Raw genomic sequence first — 6,047 nt, forward strand, 5'->3', positions numbered from 1 at the left:
AAGGTGCAAGGGATAATATATTACAAAGTAGAGAATCTGCATTAAAGTGCATTGATATTCTTAAGTATCTATAGATACAAAAATCCTGATAAAATTGGAGCAAGATCAAGGAACCAAAGTAACATGGTGGTAATTCAGTAAGTCAGATTGCAGGGATGTTTCATGAAAATCATAGCATGCATGTAAAACATGATGACAGCTGGACAAAATACACAGACATGCCAATGCTTAAGGAATATAGGATGAAAATATTAGAACAGACAGGATGATCACTCGGGTTAAAACGAAACATACAAGACTTAAAATATATCGCACACAACTGGGACAAATACAAAGGACTACAGTATGTCAATGGCGTAAACAATTAGAAACAAACATGTACTACTGATCAAGGAAACTGTAAATATTTTCAGTGAGGTGTCAAGATATACACAAAGCTGTATTATTATTAGGTATCTAACAGAAACTGTTTTAAAACTAGGTGAGAATTGAATAAGTACAGTCACATTTTTGTTTTTCTTTCCTACTCATCAGCTGATCCAAATTCCAGCCTAGTAGGTGGCAGTAGTGCATCTGAAACTGGTTTGCCAATGATCATAACACTGAAGAGAAAGAACCGAAAACAGAAAAGAAGTTTGGTGGACGCTGTACAGTAAGGATGGTTTTGCCCTCTTTGTTGTTGTGCATGCATTATGATGTAATTAGTGTCATATAAATATTTTAAAGTTAGTCAGATGATGAGTTGTTGTCCTTAGTTCCCGATTGTAGTTATGTATAAAGTGTATAACACACTGGAACTGTTCCACTAGCTTGGAATGCTGCTGGTACTCTTCATCACTGTGTGTTATGTAATGCTGTTTTTTTTTTTTTGAATGTTGCAGCACAGAAATGTTTCATCTCTTAAAGGGACAGTACTGTCTTCATGTCCTCACAATAATTTTGTCAAAAACTATCACAATTTACTTTCCAACTGTAATAAAGTAGAGACGTTGTAAGTTATTTGATTTTGATTTAATTTGAGATGGCAAAATGTTGACCTTCGTCTATATTCCTACAGGTTCTATGCTGTTGGTAGGCAGTACGGTCCATGGTGATTTTTTTTAACGACACCCTGAATACCTGCGATTACAGAAAAATTTTACCTGCCAAGCACTTCCTTTATAAAAGTCTTCATACACAGTGTAGTATTTATTAGTATTTAGTAGTTTATTGGATACGGCTGGATTTAACAATTTCCCATTCAGTATGAAGAGGCATGAATCACTTAGAAACTTTTACATTCCAACTTAATAATAATTTAAGAAGTGTACTACATCTCAAAATCGTGATTGATATTTTTTAATGTTTTGGATTTTTTATGCACTATAAAGCACTTCTTGAGCAAGGCATTGCAATTTTCTTGAGATCATACCATCTGGGTATATGAACGTGTGAAAGTCCCCTGTGTCCACATATAATCAGGAAGGTTGCAAGTTTGTGGTTAAAAAAAACCCCTCTGCAATACATGGAAATAAAGATGCACAGGCCATGCTAATATATATTTTAAGTTTTATTATTATGTGCTGTGTTGGATAATTTACTATTTTACAATAATAAAGCTGCACTTATTGTATGCTCATTTATTTAATTCAGTAACTTTGTGAGATCTTAAACATTCACATCTTGAACATTCAGGTTTCCTGTGGAAGAGATGGTTTTTAGTTCACTCTGAGTCAAAAGGAAGCATTTACACTTTGCTTTTCTTTTTATCAAGCTATCATCATCATCATCATCATCATCATCATCGCCACCATCACTATTAGAAGTCATGTCCTCTCATTCGCTCCTGATGATTCTGCTAGTTCTCACCTGCCTTCAGTCCATCACAACAGCCAGCAGTAAGATAAAGTTTACAGTAATACATTTAGAATGTTATTATTATTATTATTATTATTATAAACCTGACCCACGAATAAAAAAAAATAAATGCCTCCCTGATGCCTTTTAAGAAGAAATAGTGACCTTTATTTTGACTAGCAATATTTGCATTGTTCCACATTAAAGAAGAGAGAAGCTGTGGACATTGTAGATATTCCAGGCTTAACAAGCAATCTGCATGACGAAAAAATTAAATGATTACAAGAACTTTAGGCCACCAGTTTTTTTTGTTGTTAAAGGCGTAGACCTTGTAAGATGCTTTTAAAAAATTGTATCTTAAACACACACATCATAAACATTCAATACTTTAACTTTATCTAATTTCTTGTTTATGAGAGTTTTAACACTCATGCTCTGTTTTTCATTTCAAATTTTTCAAGTTTTCTTTTAAAGTATAGGATAGCCTCAGCTAATAAAGTGGGACAAACTTTCTCCTTTAGAAAAAAAACATACAATTGCAAAGATGGAGAGATATCTTTGTAGCCAGTTATCGCATATTCCAGTTTCTTTTTTCAGTCTACTGGAAATGTTTTGTGTTATTACACTAAAATACTGAGAGACATGGTGTTATGAGCGGTGAAGTTAAGTTCAGTTTTTTTTTACACAGATGTACATGAACCAGAAGAATGCTGTTTCAAATTCCAAAGGAAGAGAGTCCCTGTAAGGCTCATTACAGGGTATAAAGTAACTGGAGCTGACTGTCCAAAAGCTGGGATCATGTAAGTTTTCAATCGCTTTTTTATTTTATCTGTTTTTTTTTTTGTTTTTTTTGTAAATAATGAGAACTTTACCTCATTTAAACAATTATTTCATGGTTATGTAAAATCTTCATCTTCTTTGGGCTGCTCCTGTTAGGGGTCACTACAGCGGAACATTTGTCTCCATCTACCTCTATCTACCACGTCTTCCCTTGTCACTTCAATCTCCTGAATGTCCTCCCTCTTTACAATCATGAATTTTCTCTTGGCCCTTTCTTTTCTCCTCCTGACTGGCAGCTCCATCTCTAACATTCTGCTTCTGATACACACCTCATTCCTCCTCTGCACATGGTCCAAACCATCCTATTCTGCCCTCTCTAATTTTGTCCCCAAATCATTCTACCTGCACTGTTCCTCTAATATTATCATTCCTAATGTTGCCCATTCTTATCACTCCCAAAACAAACTGCAGAATCTTCAGCTCTGCCACCTCTGTCTTTTTGTCAGCAGCATGTCTCCAACTTGTACAATATTGCTTGTCTTACTACCATCTTGTAAACATTTGTTTCATTCTTGACAAAACCTTTCAGTCCCAGATCACATTTGGGCAGTTGACCCTAAATATTAAAACTTACACCTTTACCGCAACTTCTCTCTCATTTACACACATACTCTGTCTTGCTCCTACTGATCTTCATACCTCCTCTCTTCAGTGCATTCTTCCACCTTGCAGACAACCTGCTGCATTTAAAATATAATAGAAATTTATTACAATTTAATTCTAAATAATCTTGATAGTATTTAAAATGTATCGTAAGTATCATTAATATTTGCAGTTTGTGATGAGTGAGACTGTAAGATTTACTCTGTGGATTATAGTTTTATTCTGATGTAAGTCTTCTCTCATCTGCAGTTTTAACCTGAGGGATGGACATCGGTATTGTATAGAACGCAGAGGTGTATGGTTGCAGAGACAAATGGATATAATTGACGATTACCTTTATGAAAGCCTGAACTAACCTCGACTTTGAGCGATCATAGCCTCTCTCTATTAGTACAAAATTAGTACAAGCTGTACTTTTTAATGTATCATTTTCTGGATTTTTTTGTTTTTGTTTTGTGTGTGTGTGTGCTTGTATAATCTTAAAATTAAGCTAAAATAATTTAGTTCATTTAACCTACTGTAGGACGAAGTTTTTTAAAAGACATTTTTATTTACACATTATGTCTTCAAAGTCACATGTTCACAAATAAATAATCCTTGTTATGGTGAAATACATGTAATTGTTTATACCACATCTTAATCAGTTATATGACAGTTATCTTAATAAATGTATAAATAAATTACCTGCAATATTACTTATTTCTTGCAATAGCACTACTGTTTCTTCTATTCCTGACAATATATATATATATATATATATATATATATATATATATATATATATATATATATATATGCTACTCACATTATTAAACTTAATTATTTGATAGCCCTCAGAGGGCTTTTCAACCTTCCAGGGCCCGGTTTCCCAATACCGCACACTCTTAGCGCGCTAAGAAGACTCAAGATATATCTTACGTGTGTTTCCCGAACTGTCCCTTAGGAGTCTTCTTAAGTCTTTTAAATCTTCCGACGTTACAAGGCGCTGTCTACAGTGAAGGTAATGAATTAGCTGACATCGGTTGCTCAGGAATCGATTTTTGACTCCTTTTGCATGACACCGTTAAGAAAGACAACACTTTCTATGCAAATTAAACATTGCACTAATTTTTTCCAATAACGTTTATTTCGACATGGGTTAACTTATCAATAACATGCCAAAATAGACAAATATATAAATTAAATCACCAAACTGTCCCTAATATTTCCATGTAACCTGTAGTGACGGTGAAACGAACCGGGTACAATCAAAGTTATGAATACGATGAGATGACAGTAGAGGTTTAATACCCCTATCTCACCTTTGCGGTTTCGCGCGGTGGCCGTAAGTACGGTTCATCATGATTCAGCGAAAGTTTTGGTGCCCTGATTACATTTCCATCTTTCCATGTGAAAAATTTAACATGTTTAACAATTAAAAAAAAATAATAATAATTTAACGTTTAAAAAAATTACTAGCATTATAAACATGTTTAATTTATCATGCGGAAAGATAAGTTTAAGAAGTAAGCTTTCTGATCACATTGTGATTTTAAATGGCCTCTCTAATTCATCAAGTGCAACAGTAAAAGACCTCGGTGTGATTATAGATTCCAGCCTTTCATTTAAAGAACATGTAGATAATATTACCAGGATAGCATATTGCCAAGATAAGAAATATATTGTTGCTAAACGATGCTTAAAAACTTGTTCATGTTTTTATGACAAGGCATAAAGTCATTTTATCTTATCGAATTTAAAGAACAGTTTTCTTTACACATCCGTCACATTCTAAATGCAAAACTTGAATGTTTTTATGTTCAAATGTATTAAAATTGTGCATTTCACATGTTTGATACCAACAATTTAAAATGTTATTTTTAAATAAATAAAATATTATCTTGCAATACTACTACAAATAATAATAATAATATGATAATAAGGGAAAGAATAAGAAGAAAATGGGATGTTCTTCTGGTTCAACTTTGTGATCATAACAATAACTGCATCAATATTGATTATTTTTATTTACAAATTTTGCAGTTACTAAAGAGAGTGTATGTCCGAGAACTAAGAGGTCCAGACTCTTATCCAGCATGACGATACTCCTGTGAGATCCACGAAGCCAGCTACATGAACACACAGTGTGTTAAGAGTGTGTTGGAGTGCTCTAGCATGAGTGTTCTGCACTGAGCCCTGACTGAACCTTTTGGATGAATTGGAACAACGTCCCAACATAAGCACTTGAGTGGATGAATGAATGAATACAAATCCCCACAGCTATGCTCCAACATCTAGTGGAAGGCTTTTCAGAAGATCGCATTATAAAAGGAAACACTTTGTGTGTGACTAAGTATGAAGAATCTCTATAACATTTTCAACAGCAGCGCCCTCAACTGGTGGTTTCTTTTTATTTTTCTTCATCTGTCATGAAGTAAAATGATGATGTCCTCAGACACTCTATCTTTGTACCAGTTTGTGGTTTTGGTGCATCAACCTTTTCAACTGGCACAAGAAGAACTTAAGGTAAATAGCAAGAGCAAATATGTAATATTTAAAGCTGTGGATTTCAGCAGAACAATGACAAAGAATGGGCATAAACCAAACCCTTGTGGTAACAGGATCCAGTTGGCCGATCGAGAAAATGTATTAATCTAAATTCAGCTAAACCCACATTGACCAGCACTTCCACATAAACATCCTGATCAGTTCAGGATCTGAATTCTACCTCAGAGACTGATTACACTCTAAAAAATTATTCTGTGGCCTTGTAAATTTCACAGTTATAA

The 6,047-nt window shown here is 34.0% G+C and overlaps 1 long non-coding RNA gene across 2 annotated transcripts; it reads left to right on the top strand.

The window, feature by feature from the left end:
• Positions 1-633: 633 nt before the first annotated feature.
• LOC128518413 (uncharacterized) lies at positions 634-3,962 on the top strand. 2 transcript variants are annotated; one of them, XR_008357719.1, is made up of 4 exons: positions 634-652; positions 1,754-1,877; positions 2,525-2,636; positions 3,529-3,962. It is a non-coding gene; the product is annotated as an uncharacterized LOC128518413 (long non-coding RNA). The 2 variants fall into 2 exon arrangements; XR_008357718.1 differs by lacking the exon at positions 634-652 and having other exon boundaries at positions 672-1,877.
• The last annotated feature ends 2,085 nt before the right edge of the window (positions 3,963-6,047 follow it).

Source organism: Clarias gariepinus, chromosome 1, assembly GCF_024256425.1.
Source record: "Clarias gariepinus isolate MV-2021 ecotype Netherlands chromosome 1, CGAR_prim_01v2, whole genome shotgun sequence".
NCBI lineage: Eukaryota > Metazoa > Chordata > Actinopteri > Siluriformes > Clariidae > Clarias > Clarias gariepinus.